Source organism: Neovison vison, chromosome 6 (genome assembly GCF_020171115.1).
Source record: "Neovison vison isolate M4711 chromosome 6, ASM_NN_V1, whole genome shotgun sequence".
Lineage (NCBI taxonomy): Eukaryota > Metazoa > Chordata > Mammalia > Carnivora > Mustelidae > Neogale > Neogale vison.
The window spans coordinates 101,676,760-101,702,477 of record NC_058096.1 but is presented as its reverse complement, the minus strand read 5'-3'; the positions used below and the strand labels follow the sequence as shown (position 1 = coordinate 101,702,477).

The following is a 25,718-nucleotide window of genomic DNA, read 5'->3' as shown; positions in this document are numbered from 1 at the left end:
TCACTGTGCTATACATTATACCCTCATGACTTATTTTATAACTCAAAGTTTGTACCTTTTGACCTTCACTCATCCTCCTCTCTTGATATCTGATAACCATCAACCTGTTTTCTGTATCCATGAACTTTTCTAAATTAGATTTTACATATAAGTGAGATCATATGATACTTGTTCTTTCTCTGCCTGACTTATTTCTTTTAAGATAATCCACTCAAGGTCCATCCATGTTGTTGCAAATGGGATTTTTTTTTTTTAACCGATGAATAGTATTCTGCTGTGGGTGTGACATCTTTGTCCATTCATCCACTGATGGACACTTAGGTTTTTTCCTTATACTGACTATTGTAAATAATGCTGCAATGAATGGGGGGGGTGCATATTTCTTTTCAAATTAGTGTTTTGGGGATAAATACACAGAAGTAGAATTGCTGAATTATACAGACTTTCCATTTTTAATTTTTTGAGGAACATCCATACTGTTTTCCACAGTAACTGCATCAATCACCAAGAGAGCACAAGGGTCCTTTTATTTACATCTTTGCCAACATTTGTTATTTCTTATCTTTTTGATAATAGTCATCCTAATAGATATGATATCTCACTGTGGTTTTGACTTACACTTTCCGGATGATTAGTGATGTTAAGGATCTTTTGAAAAATGTCTGTTCAGATCCACTGCCCATTTTTAAAATAAGATTGTTAGGGATTTATTTCGGGGGGGGAGTGTTTGTTTTAGCTTTTGTGGGTTTCTTTCCTATCAATTTGTATGAATCCTTTTAATATTTTGGGTATTAACCCCTTATTAGATATAATTTGCAAATATGTTTTCCATTTGACAGGTTGCCTTTTCATTTTATTGAAGAGTTCCTTTGCTATGCAGAAGCTTTTTTAGTTTAATGTAGTCCCACTTCTTTATTTTTGTTTTTGTTGCCTCTGTTTTTAGAGTTAGATCCAAAGAAATTATCTCTAAGACCAATGTCAAGGTGCTTACTACCAATGTTTTCTTCTACAAGTTTTATGGTTTCAGGTCTTATATTCAAGTCTTTCATCCATTTTAACTTAACTTTGGCATATGGTATAAGATAGTGATATAGTTTCATTATTTTGCATGTGACTGTCCAATTTCTCAACACCATTTATTGAAGAGACTGTGCTTACCCTGTTTTATGTATTTGACTTCTTTGTCATAAATTGACCATATCGTGTTCATGGGTTTATTTCTGGGCTCTCTGTTCCAATTGATCTATGTGTCTGTTTTTATGCCAATACTATACTGTTTTGATTACTATGGTTTTTAATAAAGTTCAGAAGCAAGGAGCATGACACCTCTACCTTTGATCTTCTTTCTCAAGCATGCTTTGCCTATTTGGGGTATTTTGTGGTTCCATACAAAATTTAGGATTATCTGTTCTATTACTGTGAAAAATGCTATTGGTATATTGATAGGGTTTTCCCTGAATCTGTAGACTGCTTTGGGTGGTATGAACATGTTAACAGTATTAAATTTCTAATCCATGAGCATGGAATATTTTTCCATTTATCTGTGTCTTCAAATTTTCCATGAGTGTCTTATGGTTTCCAGTGCACAGACTTTTCACTTACTTGGCTAAATTTGTTTATAGATATGTTACTCTTCTTGATAATTGTAAATGGGATTGTCCTTAGTTTCTCTGTCTGGTAGTTTACTATTAGTGTATAGAAGCACAAAAAACATTACAAAGGGCTATATAAAAGGGATATATAAAGCTCTCCTCAAACACTCAAAAAACAGATAATCACATCAAAAAATGGGCAGAAGACATGAACAGACACTTCTCCAAAGAAGACATACAAATGGCTAACAGACACATGAAAAAATGTTTATCATCATTAGCCATCAGGGAGATTCAAATCAAAACCACATTGAGATACCACCTTACACAAGTTAGAATGGCCAAAATCAATAAGAGAGTAAACAACAAATGTTGGAGAGGATATGGAGAAAGGAGAACCCTCTTACACTGTTGGTGGGAATGCAAGCTGGTGCAGCCACTTTGGAAAACAGTGTGGAGATTCCTTAAGAAATTAAAAATAGAACTTCCCTATGACCCTGCAATTGCACTATTGGGTATTTACCCTAAAGATACAGATATAGTGAAAAGAAGGGCCATATGTACCCCAATGTTCATAGCAGTAATGGCCACAATCACCAAACTATGGAAAGAGCCAAGATACCTTTCAATAGACGAATAGATAAAGAAGATATGGTCCATATATACAATGGGATATCACACCTTCATCAAAAAGGATGAATACCCAACTTTTGTATCGACATGGATGGGACTGGAGAAGATTTGCTGTGTGAAATAAGTCAAGCAGAGAGAATCAATTATCATATGGTTTCACTTACTTGTGGAACATAAGGATAACATGGAGGACATTAGAAGAAGGAAAGGAAAAGTGAATTGGGGGAAATTGGAGAGGGAGACGAACCATGAGAGACTGTGGATTCTAAGAAACAAGCTGAGGCTTTTGGAGGGGAAGAGGGGAGGGGATTTGGTGAGCCTGGTGGTGGGTATTAAGCAGGGCATATATTGCATGGAACACTGGGTGTGGTGCACAAATAATGAATCTTGGAACACTGAAAAGATAAAATAAAAAAAAAAAGAAACAAGATTTTTTCATATTGATTATATATCCTGTAAATGTTACTGACTTCATTCATTCGTTTTAACAATTTTTTGTAGAGTCCTTAGGATGTTCTATATCCTTACTTCTTTTTTTTTTTTTTTTTTTTAACTCTAATAAAGTTTATTGGTTTTCTTTCATTGGCTCTGGTTCAGGTTTAGAAGGACTCTCTGGGTTCTTCTGGCCTTGTTTCTGGGCTGCTGCTGCTTTAGCTTTTAAGGCCCTTTTCTGCTTCTTGAGCTTTTGGGTCTCTTGGAAGACCTGAATGCACAGGGCCTTCTTGGCTGCCAAGCGTCGGTGGGGTTTCCGGTTGTACAGAGGAGGGAGGGTGTACTCTATCCCCAGTTCCTTGCATGTCTTCTCAAATACACTGTAGTTGGTCTTACGGAGGGTTTTGAGCATCTTTTTCCTCTGGTCGATGCTCATCAGCAGATAGCGCTTGTGGTTTTGTCCTTTCGGTGTTTCTGCATGTGCTCTTCATAATTGCGGATCTTGACAGTCAGGGCAACAATTCGAGCCTCCAGGGAGCTGGTGTCCTCAGGGTTTGCCACGACCTTGTTCATCAGTTGCTGTTGCTTGATTTTTAGCTTTTCCTTCTGGTTTGCCATTTCTAAAGACAAGAGTCTTCTCATGACGTCGTCAAACTTCTCAATTCCAGGAATGTTCTGGTAGTCTTTGAGCAGCGTGGAAGGGGGTGGGTCATCTTCTTGGAGGGACTGGACTGGTTTCCGGGCGGCATATCCGCGAACGGCCTAGAGGATAACACCTACGCAGAAGAGAGAGGGCTGAGGCCCAGCTCCTGAACTAGTCCAGCCTCCATTCCTTTCTGTGCTCTCCGTATTACCCCTTATATCCTTACTTCTTAATTCTCTTTATTATTCCCAACAGTGCCTGGTAGAGGAAAACTGTTAGATTAACTTTTAAAACAAATAAAGGAATTACTTAATCAATTAAAAATGGAAAAAGTTGAATCTTAGGATCCTATATACTTTTTTGTTGCCCTGACTGCCAGCTCCTATCTATTCTCCACATCAGGACCCTGTTCTGTGGCCTAGGAGTACGGATCTGCTAGCCTTATCAGGATTGTACTGACTTCTGGCTTCTAGTCTGGCCAATAGGAGGCACCTGCAAACTAGAGAGTGTATAGATAGAATGACTGAAGTATTTCTTTCTCCTTTGCTTCCCTCTTTCAGTGTCATTGTTGTGTCATCATGACTTCTACCATATAGCCCTTCTCCCAGAGTCCGTAGACGATACTAAAATTTTATCCCGAACTTAACTCAGATATAATGCAGAAAAAAAAATGCTTAGTAAGTATTTCTAAGGAACTAATATTTATTAAATGTCTGATGTTAATAGTACCATTACTTGATATTTTACAACTTAGTGTAGGAATAATTATTCTTATTCTCTTAGGATATTGTATTTTTCTTCTCTTTATCTAAAGAATCCCCATTTTCCCCTCTTTTAAAAACTATCATTTTCTTGAAGTTTATGATAATTTCCCAATTGAGAAAAGATTAGTGATATATATAATGATATATATATCTCATATATATGTGTGTGTGTATTCTTATATATGTATATGCATGTATGTGTGTATATATATACACACACACAGAGTTATGACATATATATAAATAAACACAAATATACATACATATATTTCATCTTCATGTACCTTTAACTATACCATTTTTCAGCTGGAAATTTATATTTAAAATACTTTGTGGGGCACCTGGGTGGCTCACTGGGTTAAGCCTCTGCCTTCAGCTCAGGTCACGATCTCAGGGTCCGGGAATCGAGCCCCGCATAGGGCTCTCTGCTCAGCAGGGAGCCTGCTTCCCTCTCTCTCTCTGCCTGACTCTTTGTCTACTTGTGATCTCTGTCTGTCAAATAAATAAATAAAATCTTTAAAAAAAATAAATTCTTTGTTACTTTTTTAAAGATTCTTTGAATAAAAATATAACCATGTATTTTTATAAAAATGTAAGAACACTACTCGTTCTTAAAACAAAAAATGATTAAACTGAGATATTATACAAAAATAAGCACCTGCATTAACTAGAAAGAGACATTTAAATTGTTCTACATCTTAATGGTTTTCACTTTATCTCCCAAGAAATTTACCCCTTCCCTTCAACTTCCCAAACACTTCCTACAGGCCCATAAAGAGAAATTCTTGACTTCCTGACTAAGGAAAAAGTATGTATCCTTCTTTCCACCTCTCTCTGGCTCCTTCTCATGGGAGTGGAAAATTTTTATCAAACTGGTGATATGACAATAAATTGACATCCATTTATGTATGTGTTTCTGTTTGATAGTTAAGGTGCTAAACATTGTTACAAGTTAATAACAATAAGCTAGACCATAGAAATTTCTAAGTGAAATCAACTTTAGAATTGAAAGGAATAATGTCCAGATAGGTTCTGTCATTTAATCTAGGATCATACATAGGCAAAATATTTGTATTAGATAAAATAGTTCTTTGCACCTTATTTTCCCTCTGAAAACCAATGGCCATTGTCTGTGCCTTTGTTCTATAAATACAAACTGAAGAGTACAGATGGAACACTTTGTGAGCAGCCTTGTCAGTGTATTCAAAACTGTCATTAACACTAACGGGAGTCACCCATGTACAATAAGCAGAGAATCACTTCTTTAGATTTTTAATGATTTCTGTGGTTGCCTTGCCTCCTAGAACATTTACTTCTTTTGCTCTCTTATGGAAAATGATTTTTTTTCTGACATTTCAGTGCTTACAAGGCAGCTGGGCTCATCTAAAAACAACAAAAACAACAAAAAGGAAGTGACTATGTGACTGAGGGAAAAAGCTAGTCCATGTTTGAGGGGGTTACAGATTGTCATCATTTTTTAAAAGCTAGCAAAAGCTAAAGTGATGGATGTCAGGGACTATAATTTTTTTTTCTTTGCAGTGATTGCCATCAAAAGATGGCGCTGTACATATTTTAATGTGACTACTACCCAACTCGAACAGTTGCTTTGGAAAAAAGATGAAATTCTGACATTACTTAGATGAGCTGAAAATACTTATGTGATCTTCTTGTTATAATAAAACCCACCAGTGTTGAAAAAATAGAAATAATCAATGCATGGCTTTAAAAATTCAGTCTCACACATTTAGGAAAAGATTCTACCACAGTCCTAAGGCAACAGCTTGGTGGGTTCTGAGAAATAAAGAGGGAATAAGAAGTATTATCTGGTTTTAGTGGATAGTCAGAATTGTACATTACAAATAGCACAATAAAAGCATTGGAGAACTGATTGGAGAAAAACATTCTTTTGACTGGTCAAGATATTGGAGTAAAAATTTTAAAATCAATTAATTGACTACACATTTTAAATTGTTCATGACTAACAAAAGACCTAATATTTTACAAAACATGACAAGCATTAGGAGATTCAGTAAAATCACATAGCTAAATCCAGTATTTCAATAGCAGTATTTCAGCTGTAGAACCTAGTACTATAACCTCAATTTTGAGCCACAGGGTTGTGAGGTTACCAGTATCTGCCTCATCACAGATATTCAGAATAAGCATAAAGCTATTTTAAAGCTAGAGGCCTCTTTTGCTCTGCTAGGAGCAATGATGGGCAACAGGGCACTAGATAAATTCTGTGCTTTGAAACAACAGGTACTAACATTGTGCCCAAGAATGGCAAAATTGGGTACTTTTGTGGTCCATGGGATGTTTTTAAATTTCCTCCTAAATGCCCCTGGGATGACAGGTCACCTCTCTGTTTCCTTCTGCTTAGTCTATTGGTACCTGGCATTTCTCAGGATCCTAAAAGACACTGATGCAAGACCCAGAAAGGCCTGTGTAATACTGATCGATGTACTGAGGCCTAGTCCCAATTTAGTTCTTAGAAATGTTATAATTGTGTAACTGACATCCTCGCCATTGTTGTACTGTACTTCCCTGGCTTCTAATATTCCATAACCTTTTCTTCTTCTTTTTCTTTGAAAATAGCACTCATCAAACAGATTTGAATTCTTAGCATTTGTGAAGAGTTATTCTAGACACTATATGCTGACTGAAATGATTAAGACCTACAAATTTCTTGTTCTTGTGAGGTACTCATTCTACATGAAGGGGCAACTAAAGAATTAACTAAATAAATAAGATAGTTTTATATAATAAGTACCATAAAAATTAAGGTAATTTGATACGAAGGGAGAACACTTTTATAGGATGATTTAAGGGTGCCTGTTAGAAGACCTCATATTTCATCTAGGGAGAGATACTCAAGGAAAGATGAGGAGCTATAGCATCTAGGAAATGGAAACTAGTACAAAGGCTCGAAGGAAGGAAGGAACTTGACAAACTAGAAAAGCAAAAAAAAAAGGAGATTGAGAGAAGACATTAGAGCATTAGAGAAATGGAAAAAAAAAAAGTGGACAGTTTGAGGTAGAAAGGCAAGGGGGAACCAAATTTATAGGTCCTTGCAGACCATACCAGAGATGCTCTTTTGTTCTAAGAGCAATGCAGATATTAGATGATTTTAGTCAGAAAAGTAACACACCTGATAAATGTTTTTAGACAATACAATACCCCTGATTTCTATATGAGGAGTGAACTGTAGGTCTGGTATTGGGGCAATCGTGAAGTCTCTTAGGATGCTGGTTACAGGTAACCTGCCTAATGCTAGGTAACAGAAGATGGTAATGTGATCAAAGTTAGTAGTATTAAGATTGAGGAAAATGGGTAGACATGATAGTGTTTGGTGGTATAATGCACAGGACTCACTGATAGAAAGAAGGTAACAGTGAAGAAAAGAGGAATGAAGAGGATTCATTTCCTGAGATGGAAGTTCTGAGGGAGTAACATGGTTTGAATTACCCACATTTATCTCTGATCTCACATCTGATACCTGGCTTCCATTTTGTTAGTGTGGAGCTAATTCCAATCCTTCTTATACACTTCTAGAATTCTTTATAGTGCATCCTAAAGTATCCAGAGACAGAGTCCCCAAGAAGTTTAAAGAAATTTATTCTATAAAGCTGCTCACATGCACTGGCTCCTCCTAACGTCCAAAAATAAGTCCTAGAAATATATTCAAATGTTCCTATTTCTGTAACATTTGCAAAAATAATTTAATTCAACCATATTGGTTAAGACTGTTTCCTAACTCCTTCATGTTTCTCTTCAGGTGGTCTTAGGGTGCTCAGGCATTTAGTGATGGGGAAGTTGAGTTTGGGACATATCTAATTTAGGTTTAGTGAGATTTAATGGCTTGTGATAACTTCCATGAAAAGTTCTGGCATACAGACACCTTCTGTGAATATTGCTGTTCACTCTACCATGCCATAAAATTGTAGGGTCAGTGAGTGCATTTTAATATGAGTTTTACCAACACCTGGCAGAGGATGCTATGCAAGGAGAAAAACAAGGCAAAAAAAAAAAAAAAAAAAAGTGTGGAAACAGAGGTTAATCTGTAGAAAATTCCCCCAATCTTTACATGAGTTAGATGGATTCCTAACAATGCTCTAGGTAAAATGAAAGTTTCCTCCCAGGAGGACTATATAGTCAATGCAGTATACACAATCTAAATGCAACAGACAATTGCTTTTTCTTTTTTACAAGAATGAAGCGTAATAGAATTTATCAGAATCCCTGTTTGGGAGGCACAAATCTGTAACTTTACCACAAACAGGGAGGACATCTGTGCGTGAGGTCACATGCTTTATAAATTTGAATTAACTAAAAAAAAAAAAAATTCAACAACAAAATTTGATCAACTCTGTCAGAGAAGAGACTGGGTTTATCTTGTCTAAACAGAAAATACAAAACCACTGTCATATTAAGAGGCCATCGAATAGTGTACAGTCAGAAAATGTAGCTAATGTTACAATTGTTACGATTTCTTTTTTCATTCTAAATATTTATTGAATGTAATTTTGTTTAACTGTATTAGTTTTAAAAAATTGGTCCCCCAATATATTAAACTTTAGGTTTCACAAAACCTACATCAACTCATGCTTCTGTTTGAAGCCAGATATAATATTGATGAAATTCAAAGGTGTTATTTCTTTCTGAGAACCACAAATATTTGGATCTGTTAAACAAATATCTTCCTGATGCTGCTAAAAGGAAATTGTCATGTAGATCAAAAGACAATCCTTTAACTTTCCATCTCCTTAACACTGACTTGTGTAGATAACCCCTTGGATCTTTGGGTCTATTTAACATTTACAGACTTCCTTTAGCTCTTACATGAATTTCACATGTTCAAATTAGTTACAATTATTGTGACCCAAAAAATTAAAATGGCTATATTAACAATATTTAAAATTCCCTAACAGTTTAGAGAGTGAGGTGTATTTAACATGTGCCTTGCTTGTGTTTTGTTTTGTTTTGTTTTACCTGGGTTGGCCTGGGGTTGTTGTTTGGAAGAATATTTAAAAATAATTTTGATTTTAAAGCTAGCCTAAGTCTTGTTCCTTACTTAATATTTCACAAGGGCCCCCAAATCTTTGTTTTTCACATTTTATTCCTAAAGGTATAAGTCATGTCTGGAGAAAATGGCTATAAAATGGTACATATTTCTACTCCTGATGGGCTTGTGAAACATAGTCTTTCTCAAAGATCTTAGAGTCAATACTGAAATGGAAAAGTTAAACCAGATGCTATTCTGCCTTATGTCCTATCAAGCAAATTGACAAATTATGATTGTCAAATTCTTATTACTGGCAGTGCTGAATTCAGAACATAATTTAATTCTCAGATCCTTTGATGCAGTTCAGGAAAACTTCTATAGATATTACAGCAATTAGACTCAGATATAATTAACCTTAAAATACCCGTTAGTTCACTTCCCAAGTGCCACTGAGTAACTAAACAAAATACAGTCCTCAAATAATGTACTGTGTTGAAGAGATTTTAATCAATACGAACAATAAGTATAACTATGAATAGATAATACCATTAGACATGCTATACACTTAAATATTGGAGAAGCAAAAGTTTCATGGTACCTGGGGCAGAAAAGTAAAGTTTTTAAAGAATATGAACTTTATGATAGTTCTTATGGAGCATGATGGACAAAGACTGTCCAAAGAATGTAATTTCAAAGATTAAATGAATGAGTATAAATAAACAAATTTTATCAATTTTTTTAAAGATTTTATTTATTTATTTGACAGAGAGAGATCACAAGTAGGCAGAGAGTCAGGCAGAGAAAGAGGGGGAAGAAGGCTCCCCGGGGCTCGATATCAGGACCCTGAGATCATGACCTGGGCTGAAGGTGGAGGCTTAACCCACTGAGCCACCCAGGTGCCCCTCAATATTTAAAAAAAAAAAGATTTATTTGAGAAAGCAAGATCATGAGCAGGGGGTACAGGTAGAGGGAGAAGGAGATTCCCTGTTGAGCAGGAAGGCTGATGTGGGACTTGATCCAGGGATCATGACCAGAGCCAAAGGCAGACACTTAACCAACTGAGTACCCAGGTGCCCAAAATTCATCAATTCAAAATGATTTGTTTTCTGGGGAGTGATTGTAAAAAGGAAATACCAAAAAGAGAGATATACCAAAAGAGAGAGAAATACCAAAAATCTTCAAGGAGAAATCAGCTTGGCCTTTCTATCTTTTTTTTTTCCTTTTTTTTTTCAATTTATTTATTTTCAGAAAAACATTATTCATTATTTTTTCACCACACCCAGTGCTCCATGCAAGCCGTGCCCTCTATAATACCCACCACCTGGTACCCCAACCTCCCACCCCCCCACCACTTCAAACCCCTCAGATTGTTTTTCAGAGTCCATAGTCTCTCATGGTTCACCTCCCCTTCCAATTGGCCTTTCTATCTTTAATCCAGGTTCAAATCATGTTTCCCCAGCGCTGTGCTAGTAAATATTTAACCTGATTTATAGCACTGCAGATTTCCTTGGTATAAATATACCCACATGACTGATACCAAGCCACCAGCTGATGTCACTGAATGCAAAATTGAGATGTGCAGTTGCACATTAATATGTCATATTTCACCACACAAATACAATAACCATAAATAACCTAAGACCATAGATAAGAGTAAAGTGCAAAATAATTAGAAAGTGATAAGTTTTGACTATTTATTACCTTTCTTTTTATATTGCTTATTTTATTGTAGGGTTAAATAATTTAATTTTTAATGATGACTGCTTTCAACAATCAGCTCACAAAACTTAAAAATAATTTAATAATAATTTTCTGGGTCTATACAAACCAATTACAACATACCACTACTTTAGGCTACATAATGTCTTTTTTTTTTTTTTTTTAAGATTTTATTTATTCACTCGACAGAGAGAGAGAGAGATCACAAGTAAGCAGAGAGGCACACAGAAAGAGGAAGAAGCAGGCTCACTGCTGAGCAAAGAGCCCAATGCGGGGCTCGATCCCAGGACCCTTGAGAACATGACCTGAGCCAAAGGCAGAGGCTTAACCCACTGACAGGCTACATAATGTCTTAAGCTTCATCCTAAGTGCAGTGTGGAAAGCCATTAGGAGACTTGAAGAAAGGGAGAGAATGTATTATATTTTTCATTTTTAAAAGCTCATTCATGTAGCTGTGAGAAGAATGGGTTGGAAGGAGATGGTAGAGGAAATGCAGAGCCAATGAGAAGATTATTGGTGTCTGCTCTCAAGAGGCAGTCTGATCTCTGATGTAATATGAGTTTCAGAGGATATAAAGCCATTTTGTTCTGACTTCAGTGAAAGCACATTTAGACAGCTACAAGAAAACCCTAAGAGAAACACAAAACAACAAAGGAAATGGAAGAAAAAAAAAAAAAGCATTGAAACTAAATGTACTTCCAGACATAAATTCTCTCTCTTACCTCAGAACTAACCTTTAGCCACAGATAGGCTCAGATGCTCAGACTGGGTTTAAGAAAAAACAAACATACTTTTGTTTTTAAAATCTTCTTTCTTATTTGGTTTGCCAAATGCATGTTTACTTTCTGCTTCTATACCTATTGTTCCGAAGTGATACCTTTGTTCAGATCCTTCATCTGCTAAATGGCTTCTTAGAACTCACCACTTTGCACACAACCCCCTGAGCTATTCATTTCTGCTCTTTCACAAGGAGGCCTGTTCTTTCAGGCCATAGCACTTTCAGGGTGCTCTGAAATGGACAACACTTTTACCTACTTCACCTCATTTAATTTCAGTCTAACCCTATACAGTAGGACAATAGGTAGAACATTCACCAGGGATACTTCCTAAGCTCTGTAGGAATTTTAAAGATGAGAATCTTAAATAGCATAACATCTTAACTGTAAAATGCAAAGAAGTACTAATTTTTAATATATTTTTTAGAAGTACTAATTTTTAAATCATTCTGCAAGTACAGAGTGATACCACATATAAAGTTATTAAAATATACTCTATGATTAATATTTAACTTATGCTGGAGGCCTTCAAACTAAGGTATGGAGACTTCCCAAGAGGTATTTGGGTACTTGAATAGTTATAGAAAAACAATTTCTAGACTGTAAACTTCCATACATATTGTTCCCTAAATAAAACTGATTTAACAGAGAACTTACATCTCAAGTCTTCCCTCCAACTTTCTTTTTACAAAAGCGTCCTGCTTTTTACAAAATGTCCTGATCTCAGAGTTGTGATATCAAGCCCCACATCAGGCTTTGCACTCAATGCACAGTCTGTTTAAGACTCTTTCCCTCTTCCTCTCTCCTTCCCATTTGCTCCTCGCCCTGCTCATGCCTTTCTCTCTCAAATAAATAAATTAATTATTTTAAAAAATGTTTTAAAAAGAGCTATATCTAAGTACCTAATGTTAAGACAATTTGAAATACTGCTGCAAGTGTTGGGAAAGTGGATGATCTAAATTGATTCTCAAATCCAGTACTTTCTGATTATTGTCATTCAATAGAATTAAAGGAGATCCTGATTGAGTTGTTGGCTGATACAGCATTAGAATAATTTTTAATGATAAATTACTAGGGCATACTTGGAAAGTGTTCAAAGAACTGTGTCAATATAATAAAACTCCTTACACTTCTATCTATATTTTTATATGGACACTTGTTTCATACTTCCATCTATACAAACAAAAATAGTAATAGAATCAATGCTGAATCTTGGCTCAGTCTAATAGCAAGTCATATTTATCCATAGATATAAGATTCATATATCTTAGGAGATGCATTTTCAATAATCTTTTATGTTGATGACTTATCAAAATTTATTATATTGTTATGTTGTTTCTATCTATTGCATACTACTATAAATTATAGTGATAATTCAACTCAAAATATTTTTTAAACAGAACTTTATGGTCCCAGGAGAGTTACAAAAAATTAAATGCATGTGTTTCTGTTGCAAAGAAATATGATACAGTGATCTGTAACAGACTTTCACACATAAAATATAACTTATTTTTTGATAAATAAAATTCTGTAGTGTACATTGAATAGAAATATAAGTTTAAGGAGATAAAACTGAAATAACTTAAGAACTTGTTCATGTGCTTTTGTAATGCATGATGGTAGTTATCAAGTCATTCTGATATAGTATTCTTTGGAACTGATTTAAGAAAGACATAATTTTATTTAAAATTGCTAATATTTATAGCATTATAGAAATTACATCATTTTCAAGTAATTAAACTTATGAAAGAAAATTTTCGATGTCAATTTAAAGTGTGTGAGGGGCCACATAATTTTTCAAAGTTCTTTCAGGACATAAACAAGAAAAAAATTATTGAAGACTTCTGGTTTTCACTGTAAAACATCATTCAGTTGAATATCTTCATTTATTTTTTTCTCATCTCTCTGCACCAGCACCAGCAGCTGGTTTTTTTTCTTCCCCAAAACCCCCAAAGCCACACATTTTAAAAATTGCTACAAGGGACTTACTGTGTAAGCAGGGTCAAGCAGAAAACAACCAACCATGTGACTAGTTGCCTGCTGAGCAGTTAACAAGGCTCATACCCGAGCTAACCAGCTCATTTCTGCACAATAGCCCCTTGGTACACAAGCCTCAATTTCATGCCTCAGTAAAATTACAAATCACCACATGTCACGGTCCGTCATGGTCACTTGCACAATGTTGACACCATGAACATTAAATTTGTAAATAATGTGAATCTACTGAAATTCCCCATTTACAGATGAAGAAACTGATATTTGGACAAGCTAAGCGACTTGCTCAGATTTATACAGCTGGTAAAAGGCAGATCCAGTTCTTGAATGTATCACTGAATTTATACTTACGTAACACAAAGACACATACACAAATACATTTCAGTGTATCTATATATATATATATGTTATATGTATATATCAGTATGTTTATGTGCCTGTATAACCCAAACCTACAGCAGACTTATACTAATACGTGTTAGATTGTATCGTATTGAATCACGTTTGTTAATCAGCATGTACACTGTATCTCAGCATGCCCTCACCTCAGAGACTTTACTGCCTGGTGCACAGAGAAGGGACTATTGTGGGACTGGAAGAGATACAGAGAAGGGGACCTGGAAGGGGACTTAGAAGATAAAAGGCTATGTGACCACTGCCAACCACACATTTTAATTTTTAAATCCCATAGATTGAAAGGGGTATATAAGCAGACTGAGACTTGAGACTTTGTATGACATCACAACACAGAAAAGGTAAGGTCTTCCAGATGTCTAGATTTAACCAAGGGAGAGGAAATTCATTTTCCCCATCTCTGCACAAAACAGACTTCTCTGGCCCTTACAGGACTGGCTGCTCTGAAAGGATCAGGAGAGGGAACCTTGACCAGGATAATTGTCATTCTAAGGATGTGCAGGAGCAGTAGTGGCACTCAGTAAGGATATCCTCAGAGAGGTTCTTAAGTCCTAGGATACCAATCATGAGCTGAAAGCGAAAAAAGAAGCACAGAACATAAAAATGCCAGTATATAAAAACACATCAACTGGTGGACTGGTTCAAGAAAACATTTCTGGTATGTTCAATGAACAGCAAAGAGAAGAAAGTAAGGAGATGGGGTCAGAAAGATAAGTAGTACTAGATCATGTAGGGCCCTTTAGGTCATGGTAACAAGTTTATATTTTAAGTGTACTAAGAAGCCATTATGTTAATTGGATCATGTGATAAAATGGGGGAAAGAGGAGAGAAACAGAAAAGGTTTCCCCTTCACTCTCTCTCCGGGTCATGTTAATTATCCAACTTCTGATGAATGACGGATTGGCTCCCAACAATTGAATCAGAGAGAAATCGAATATTAGTCTATTGATGAAGATGAGTCAACATCACCCTGGAAAGAAAGAGAAATAGAGTAATTGTACCATTGGGTACTGTCACACACACAAACATCATACACATACACACACACACACACACACACACACCCATTATGATGAGAATGTATAGAGTATGTGTATATGTATCTGGAACCAATTTTAAAATTCATTGTTGCTAAAACACCAAAAAATGCCATTAGCTAATTACTACTAAAAATTATTACTTGATATATTTTTCAACTTCCTAACTTTTCCAACTCAGTGTATGTCCTTTCCCTGTTCTGATACTCTGACTAGTCTTATCTATTGGAAAGAGAAAAGCAAGAACTATTTATCCTCAAGATAAAATATTTAGACAATTAAGGCTAAGATTTACAAAAATATATTAGTTGCAATTCATGCCTTTTTAAAGCACTTAGGAAATAGCTTGCTGCTTATCTAACATATATTAACATATATATGTATGTATGTGTGTGTGTGTGTGTGTATATATATATAAAACAATGCAGATATACAGTTTTCTATGTTTTCTTATTTTATTGTAGTGATTCCAAAATGTTATGAAGAAGGATTTCTTTTTGTTTCCCTTGGGGAAAAAAATGGTACATTCATAAAGTCTAGTCATTCCAGTGAGCTTCATGCAGCATGGTGGCAAGATCTGTTAGAATTTCCACTATTAATCTGAGTGCATAAGTGTGTTTTCCTGTGGAAAGAAGAGAGTAGTTTCCTACTTCCCACAAGAAAGTGATTCTGAACTTCTTTTGTTATGTGAAGCTGTGCAAGCGCTATAAGAAGCCTATTCCCTTAGTTATAGTTCTAGTTTGTGTACTACTAGAGATCATGTTCTGGTGCCACCAACAAAGGCATTATTATCCTGTCCCCCAAATGATGCTCACGGCAGTGTTAGAAGACTGACACACTGTCTACCGTGCTAAGGAGGATCTTGCTCATGGCATTGTTGTTGTCATGCTTTCTCTCAACTTCTCTAGAGGCCAACCTGCTCCATGATGTACAGCTTGGTCTTTGTAGTGAGACAAAATCTGATTTGAGTTCTGGCTCTGCTACTTGCCAGCTAACAGACTTCTCTGACCCTCTTGGTCTCCCACTGTACAGTATAATTAACAATACTTGTTCTAGTGGGGTTGTTGTGGTGATTAGAAATAACCACTTTGCTTTAAGCACTGTACCTAGTATATAGCTAATTTTCCATTTTAATTTAGCACAATATGCTTAGTCGTTCAACTTATATATTCGATACAAATTACAGAAACTGCATGTGTTCATCAACTCTAAATGCTACAGTGGCTTCCTATTTCAAAGCCATATTAATGAGTTTATTCTCCCTAGATAAGCTCATTAACATAGGATGGAAAGATCTCTACTAGCAAGCCTTAGCCTATCTTAGTATAACATCATCTCTTACTACACATTTCACCTTCTATTCTGCTTCAGCTACACAGTACTATGCAACTACTAATGGGTTTTGTTCAAATATGCAAATGATTAATATTTATTGTCCATAGGTCTTTGATCACATTGATTCTCCTTCCTTGGATTTCTCCCACATGATTCTCAAATGAAAATACTGCCCTATTTCAAAGTCCAGAGCAAATGTCCACTCAAGGAAGTTGTCCCTGATTCCACTGTGAGAATTAGTGTCATCTGTTTCCTGTTCCCTAGTATAGAAACCTTATTACATTATAGGTATTTGTATAATTTTGTCTTGGTTCTTGAGGGAAAAGATATGGCATAGGTCACCTTTGCTTTAATATTTTTTGGTGGATTAAACTTATGTAAAAAGTCTTAAGTTATCAATGGTATTAAATAAAGATTTCTACATAAATCAGGTTTCACACTGATTGCTAGTTCTTTATTATTTTATTTAGTTGGTACAATAATGGTTAATATTTTACTAAATTATTTCAAAAAATTCTTTATGTATAACAGTTAAAACTTTGGATCTCCAGACCAAGTGTTTGCCATTTAATTACATATAACTCAACTCAGGGCCTCACTGAAATTTTTTTTAATAGAGCACCTGTCTCAACTCCTAAGTGGTACTGGCTCTAAAACATCTACCCAGGGTTTGTTTTTGTATGTGGTTTCTCTACAGCCCTAAGTGTCTAGATCTCTCTATGTCTACAACAGGGACAGGCCAGGGAATGGCTCCATTTCTGGCTCCAGGTATAGTGTCTTCACTAACAAGCATTAACATATCGTCAAGCAAACTATGTTCAAATTATTTTGATCCTGTTAAGACAAAGTTTACTTCGAATCAACACACTTTCTATAGGAAGGGAAATTTTTATCATAATGATGTCCCCTACACAAATGGTTCATCTGGCTCAGAAGTCACTTTTAGAAAAAGGAAGAGGGTTTTCTGAGTAAGAATCTTTCATCTCCTTTCTGGGACAAGAAACATCAACAGGCAACATTTAGTAATGTGACATGGAGAATACAACCACACATTTTAAGGAGTTATGTCTACTAGTGGATCAATAGTGTGCTCTCTGAATCAGCTTCAGCAACAGGCAATTCCATTTGTGCCCTTTTCAGGAACACCTATTTAAGATATTTACAACTCAGATACGCAAGTTGGTTCCGGTATTACATGCTTTATATATTCTTTTCAATCTTTTCTTTCCCATGTAAAAGTGTAAAAATAGATTTTTATTGAGGTTTCAGGGCATCTTCGGTGCCACAGTAGCTCAAGAAGAGCTTTTTATTTTTTAAAATAAAATTGTAAATGTCCTCAGACTGTCATGTACAGGAGACTACGCTCTTACACTATTTAAAAATTTTATGTGACCATAAATCTGTTCCATAGTCAAGTTACTGTTTTATAATACATTGTAACCTTTTTCTTTCTCATTTCCTCCACTTCTTCCAAGAGATATATGAGAAATTTATTAGTTTTATTTTATTTAGAAAAATCATGGCATTTTTAACTTGGAAAATGTATCTCCATTCTTTTCATTCATTAATAACATTTGCATGAATTAAGAGAACACCACATTATATAATGGGAGGTATTATTATTTGAACTGGAATGAACATAAAGAATAAATGCTTGGCTAGAGCAGTATTGCCAAGTAGCCCTGAGGTAGCTGCACCCATGGGTGATCTTACCATGTATACATGAGCCCAACAACACATCAGTACTGATTTCTCCAAGGCTTTCCTTTAGTTTAGAATGAAGATTGTCATGGGGTTCCAAGCCTCCAGATTTTATAGCACCCTCTTTCACTATAGTGAGCAAGTTCTAATCTGTCTTGATAGAAAAATGTGTTTTAGTTAGAAAATCTAAAGAAATTGCAGAATAGCTTCTGTGTCTAAGAACCATAAAATAAGAACATTTTTTATTTGTCCTAGATCACTTTTCTATTGAGAATTTTTTTGGTTCTTAGAGTCAGTGTTGTCATAAATCCACTTAGCCTTCCAGGCAGGTAAAGATTAATAATGAAGTACCTGTTTTCTAACTGAGGATGCTCATAAGCTACAGTGTGGTCATTTGCTCAAGGCCGCATGATATCGTTTAAAAGAATTAAGTATATGCATGTGTTCCTATGTTGGAAAACAGGAGAGATTAAGTTTCTTGAATTTTGAGCTCTAGGAGCTTAACACCATTATAAAGATTTTTTTCAGATGTATAAATTTGCTCTTTCTCTCTGTAATGAATATTTGTCTTTTTTCTTTTGGTTTTGAAAAATCTATTGTTTGGTTCTTAATTAAGCCTCATCATGCAATAGCAACCAAAGAGGATAAATTTCCATCTCTGCTTGTCTTGGAAGCTAGAAGAACACATGACTTAGAGTCAGACCAGGGGTTCCTTCCACCAGGGTTTTAGAACCCTGAAGGAGAGCCACAAGAATTTGGAGAGACTTAGTGATTGTTCATAGTGCTATAATGAGTAGAGAACAATGGTGGAGCCAGAAGATGTCCCTTGGCAGTGCCATCAGCTGTGCTTTCTAACCACATAGTACCTGAGGCAGGACTTTGGTTTGGATCTTAATTTGGAGGCCTTCAGAGGTTCCCAGCTATTTCCTATGTCTACTTCTTTATCTTTCCCAATTATTTGTATCTCCACTATATTTTTCTTCCACATAGAATTTGTTCTGTTATTTAGAACAGAGCTGGAACATTTTAGAGAGCAGGCCACAACAATAATATGCATGGTTCTTATGGAGACCTCTCCGGGAGCCAAATTGAAGGGCTTCAGAAGTAAAGCTCCTAGAAGTGGAATGGGTTGGATTTTTGTTCCAGGTCAATAGATAGAGGAATGGAGATATAGAAAATAAATCTGAAACAGACATAATTACAAGAAGCTATACTTGGTTGTTATGGTATAACAGGAACCCTGGGCTCAGAGCCAGGAACCTTTCTCCACCACTTAGTTAGCCTGGTGACCTCTAGGTAAAGTATTTCTATCTCTAAACAAGTCCCTTCATCTCTGCAAGATGGATAATACAAGTACCAGAGTCTATTTCACAGGGTTGTTAAGAATAGAAAATAGGGGTGCTTGGGTGGCTCAGTGGGTTAAAGCCTTTGCCTTCAGCTCGGGTCATGGTCCCAGGGTCCTAGGATTGAGCCCCGCATCGGGCTCTCGGCTCAGTGGGGAGCCTGCTTCTTCCTCTCTCTCTGCCTGCCTCTCTGCCTACTTGTGATCTCTGTCTGTCAAATAAATAAATAAATCTTTAAAAAAAAAGAATAGAAAATAAATGTAAGGTAAGCAAATAAAGGATATGATTATAGTAGACTTATTGTTACTGTTACTATTATATTCTACAATAGATGAGTATCAGGCACCTTACCTAGTTTCCATTTTATAATGACTTTCAGAGTAACTCATAAGAGTCCCACTTCTTTCCTACAGATTATAGGCCTGTCATGAATTTGCTGTCAGATGGTATAGTAAGCATTTTATATAACAGAACAATAGAAAATAAGGATATTAGTTTCATATCCTTAGGATAATAATACATGTTTAAATTAAAACTTATTTATGTAATTATGTATAAACAACTGAATGTTTGCTAGCTCTTAGCTATGTCTTAACCTCTCTTGAATTCAGCGTTCTCAAATGTTAAACAGGAGTAAGGTTACAACTATGTCATAATATTTTAGAGTATAAAATGACTTAATATAAAAATATTTAGAATATTGTCTGGCAAACGGTAAGTCAGTAACTACTAGGTATTATTTTTAGGTAACGTACTTTATACAATATCTCTTATTTAATAAAGAGTCAACAAATAATTATGTCACTATTAGTTTTTGCTCTATCACAGCTAAATCATCACAATATCCAATCAGAGTTTATTCCTTGATATAAAAGAGATAAAATAGCATATGCATACTCTTAGTTTGTCCCATATCTACTTAAGAAAACAGACATTTTGAGTTCTTATCTCCCGCCACGCATTTATTTCCCAACAACCACAACTAATTTTAAATTTCAAGGACTGCCACAGGAGCCAGGTAAGCTGCAGCTGCTTGGACCTCAGGACTGAAATTGCCCCACCTATCCTTCTGTATCACACCTAACCAGGCATTATTTTGTGTTTTCATTTTTATTCATTAATTTTTATCTTGTTCCACTTGGACCCGGAAACCTGTCTATAGATTGCCTGTTTCTGTCTATCGTAGTGCTAGTTTCAGTACCCTAAAGGGATGCCACTGCTAGGAATTAACTCTAGATATATACTCAAGAAAATGTCCTAAATCATTGTAGCCAGTCTCTACTTTTATGCCATTTATGAAGGAGCCCCAGCATGACCTATTGAGCAAAGAAACCCAACACCATCAGCCTGGTTTAAGAGAAGGATCAAACAGGAAGTGGTTCAGGGTGACTGCCAGCCTAGCAAGTCCTCCAAAACACTGGGAGAGATAAAGTGACATGGAGGAAAATATAGAGATATTGTTTCAGGAACTATGTTTTGAAGGGGCACTTTAATAAAGAAGCAATAGTCAAATATTTAACAACAAATATTCAAGACTATCCACCAATCTGAACTAGGCTGAACAATCATTATGGACACTGATGATAAATAAGAACTTTGACTACAGTAATTTGTACCACCTGAATAGTGCACTTGTTAAGAGGACACCCCTGTAGTAAGAATATTCCATCAAGGGACATATATTATAATGTTACAGTAGTCAAAAGAAAAAAGGTTACAGAGTGGTCTTCTAAAAGACAGAAGAGTGCTGTATGACTGCAAGAGTCATATTTGTTGAACGGAGTATGCAAGACTGGGACCACAGCTAAATTGTAGTGATTTGCATGTTTTATTGCATATAAAAAACTGTAGTGTTTTATTATGCCTTGGTTAGCGGAGTGCATAAAAAAGAAATAAATTGTAGAGTTCTTGACTGGTAGAAATTTTGAGTTGGGTAAAAAGTACAACATATGAAAGTATGGCTAAAAATAAAGCCAATGCAAATAAGTAAACAATGAAAAATGGTAGAGTAAATTTACATATATATATAAATGATGTCAAACTAGGTGTTAGGTTCTGGGTTTCCCCAGGAATTTATGAGGTCATTATTTAACAGTTTAATAAAAATCTTTTGTATTCCATCCCCTATGCATTGGAAAGCCATGTGGGATAGTAGTTTTCACCTCTGCTATATCCAAAGCCCCCTGCTGATCTCTTGTTCTGGTCTTCTGCCTCTACTGGCTCGGACTCACTCAGGCTTCACCTTCCAGTCTGGTTCCCTTTCTCTGCCCCAGATCATCCCAATGGGGAGTATGGTCTTTTGAGCTATTATTACTTTATTCAATTTTTGCCACTAAAATAGTTTAAATGTGAGGTCTTGATTTAATTTTAATTTATCTTAATACAGGCAGTCATTTTTTTCTATTATTGTCTATTTGTGTTTCTTTAGTGAACTGTCTGATCTTTCCCTATTTTTCTATAGGAATATTTTACTTTTGGGGTACCACATCTTATATATTATTATAAATCCCCTACAAATTAAACATATTACAAATATTTTGTCAGTATGTGTGTAATTTGCCTTTGAAATTATTTATGGTATTATATGCTTTATAAAGGGCTAGTTTTTTCAGAAGTTATATTTATCAATTTTTTTCTTTATAAGTTAATATATTCCTTTGAAAACCTTGCTCACATGAAGATGAAATAAAATGTTAAGATTTTTGTTTTTATCATTGCAAAAATATAGACTCTCAATACAGAAAAAAATGATAAGGTAAAAAGATACAAATGGGAAAATATATAAAATGGGAAATAAAAATAATGTGAAATACCTGCTCTAAGATATAGTAAATGTGCTTTATGTATACATATATCAAAAATTTTAATAGAAAATTTAAATCATAACTACTATATAATTCTATAACCTTTAATATGTTGTAAGCATTTTCTCTCAACATAGTAATGAAAGCTTGAAAATAAGGAGGGCTTTTTAAATAGAATATATACCCTTTCTATTTTATTAACTATACTCTCTGATGTTTCTCAGGATTACTATAAACTCTCTTTAAATAAATATTTTTTTCTGGTACATAATGATTAGCTGCTGCATACGGCTGTCCAGGAGAGTACCAGTCTACCAGTAACTGACATGGAAGCATTAGTTCTTGAGACTTATGGTTTGGTTCTGGTACAGGCATCCCTTTTTATTTGAATCCAATCTTTTTTTTTTTAATGTGTTGAATAGCAAATATTAGGAAAGTAAAAGCTTATATTCTACATTTAAATGGAAGGAAAAAAAATGCATCCCAAACCCATCCAAAATCCCCAAACACAGCAATACTACTACCAGGTATTTACACAAGAGAAATAAACCTTAGACTCAAATGTTTATAAAATCTTAGCTTGTGAAGGCTTTTCACTAGAAACAACCCAAATACCCATCAGCTGGTGAATGGATACGCACATTGTGGTACACCCATAACATTATTCTTTAACATAAAATAATTACCAATGACCCAAAAAACACAGGAATGGATTTCAAAACATTTTTTAAGTGAAAAAACTCAGACACCAAAGACTAATATTATATTATTCTATTTAAAGTGGACCATGGCAATTTCATGGGGTTAACAGAAATACTCCCTGTAATAATTCTGGTTACTGATTTTATTTTTTAAAGTAATAGATCAGTAAAGATTCTGACATTGTCAACATTTGATTTCCTCCAAATGCTTTTTTTTGTATGTTAAGCTAAATAAGGGATCTCTAAGTGAAACAGTAGCACTACAATTAGTGAGAAATCAGTAAGTCTATAAAATATATTTGGTTTAATTCCCACATCCTAGGAAAGTGAACTCTACTGATTGGGTAACAAATGTCCTTAAAAGGCAGGTGCTTTTCATATTTTATTCCCAACAAAATTTAAGACAATACTTATCCACTTACAGATCATTAAATTTTAGTGATAGAGCACTCTGTGATTCTTTGACATAATTGGGGATAAGTTCAAATAATTGAATAATATTGCAAAAAAAAAACAAAACCCTTTCCATCTCATCTATTTACCTATTTATTAAGATGAACAGATATTTTAGGATTTGCATTTATAAAAAAAGAAAAGCAACAGAGGATTTGAATTGAAGGTTAAAGCAATCTTACTTGAGCAATAAGCTCATTCACTGATAACACATTCAACTAAAATACATAATGTGTATTAATATTTCTAATAATTTTATATGCTTATTATTCATCAAATTTTGTATATGGATCTTTTTGTCAATTGTGTACTAATAATTACTATGATAAATCAATCGAGAAGAACAATTTTAGTATTATAGACCCTATGTTCAGAAGCAAATTAAAACACTTCTACATAAAAATCCATACTCCTTAGGTGGCTCAGTGGGTTAAGCCACTGCCTTCGGCTCAGGTCATGATCTCAGGGTCCTGGGATTGAGCCCACATCAGGCTCTCTGCTCAGCGGGGAGCCTGCTTCCCTCTCTCTCTCTCTCTCTCTGCCTGCCTCTCTGTCTACTTGTGATCTCTCTCTGTCAAATAAATAAATAAAATATTTTTTAAAAAAAGCAAAAGCGAGAGCACGTCTCACCTAACATGCCTCTTAAATTAATAAATTGTGAAAAAGACACTGTTGCAAGCCCTCTGAGGTATTCACAGCAGCTCTGGATCGCCTGTGGCTACAGGTTGCAACTCTTTAAAAAAAAAAAAAGGAAAAAAAGAAAAAAATCCATACTCATTTTTATTTTTTTGTTACATGAGAAATTGAAAAAAATTTTGGAAAATTAAGAGATAATAAAATTACATGAAAAAGTAGGATAAAAACATCAGTTCAGAGAGAAAAATTTCTGTCTCTGAAGAGCTTTTACTCTTTTTAAAAATGGATGTTGTTACTAAGGCATTTTGATTCTATTTACTCTATTTAGATTCTATTGGGTACAATTTGAAAGGGGATGTAAGTTTTAGTTTAAAATGTCAGTATTTCTTAGGAGGGAGTTAAGATGCAGAGTAGTAGGGGAATTCTGCATTTACCTCATTCCTCAAAAACTGCTAGATTAGCATCAAATCATTTTGAACACCTAGGAAATTGATCTGAGGGTTAAGAGAACAATCTGCACAATTAGAGGGAGAAAATGTGGCAGGTAAGAGACATGGAGACAATTAGGGGAAAGAAAATCCCCTGTGCCACAGAGGGGAGAGCACCCTTTCAGCAAAGAGAAGGGAGAGAGTAGCACAGTGCGTTCACACAAGAAAAACACTTGCCCAAAACCACTGACTGGGAAGTTGGGAAGAGCTGACTATTGCAAACAGCAGAGCTCAAATTCTGAGGTTTTGGAAGTCCATGCCATTCACTGGAGTTAAGCTGAGCAGGCATGGCAGTGCCAATAAATCAATTAATAACAAGCTTAAAGAAACATATTGATAACAATATGATAATAGTAGGGGACTTAAACACCCCGCTCACAGCAATGGACAGACCATCTAAGCAGAAGACCCATAAGGAAACAATGGCTTTGAATGATACACTGGACCAGATTGACTTAACAGATATATTTAGAGCATTTCATCCTAAAACAGCAGAATACACATTCTTTTCAAGTGTACATGGAACCTTCTCCAGAATAAATCACATACTGGGTCACAAATTGGGCCTCAACCAGTATACAAAGTTTAACATACCATGTATATTTTTAGACCACAACACTATGAAACTTGAAGCCTACCACAAGAAAAAATTTTGGAAAGATCTCAAATACATGGAGGTTAAAGAACATCCACTAAAGAATGAATGGGTTAACCAGGAAATTAAAGAAGAAATAATAATTTAAAAAAATACATGGAAGCAAATGAAAATGAAAACATAACAATCTAAAACCTTTCAGATGCAGCAAAGGCAGTCTTAAAAAGGAAATATATAGCAATATCAGCCTTTCTCAAGAACCAAGGCAAGTCTCAAATACACAACTTAACCTTGCACCTAGAGGGGCTAGAAAAAGAACAGCAAATAAAACCTAAAACCTGCAGAGGAAGGGAAATAATAAAAATTAGAGCAGAAATAAATGATCAAAAAAATCATAAAAACAGTAGAACAGATCAATGAAACTAGGAGCTGATTATTTGAAAGAATTAACAAAACTGATAAACTCCTAGAAAACTTATGAAAAAGAAAAGAGAATCAACCCAAATAAATAAAATCACAAATGAAAGAAGAGAGATCACAACCAACACCACAGAAATAAAAGTAATTATAAGAGAATATTCTGAGTAGTTATATGTGAATAAACTGGGCAATCTAGAAGAAATGGATAAATTCCTAGAAACATATAAACTACCAA

General features: G+C 35.1%; 1 pseudogene; it reads right to left on the bottom strand.

Annotated features, from left to right (window-relative positions):
- Positions 1 to 2,790: 2,790 nt before the first annotated feature.
- The window catches only part of LOC122910105, a 65,413-nt pseudogene continuing 42,485 nt past the window's right edge, over positions 2,791 to 25,718 (bottom strand).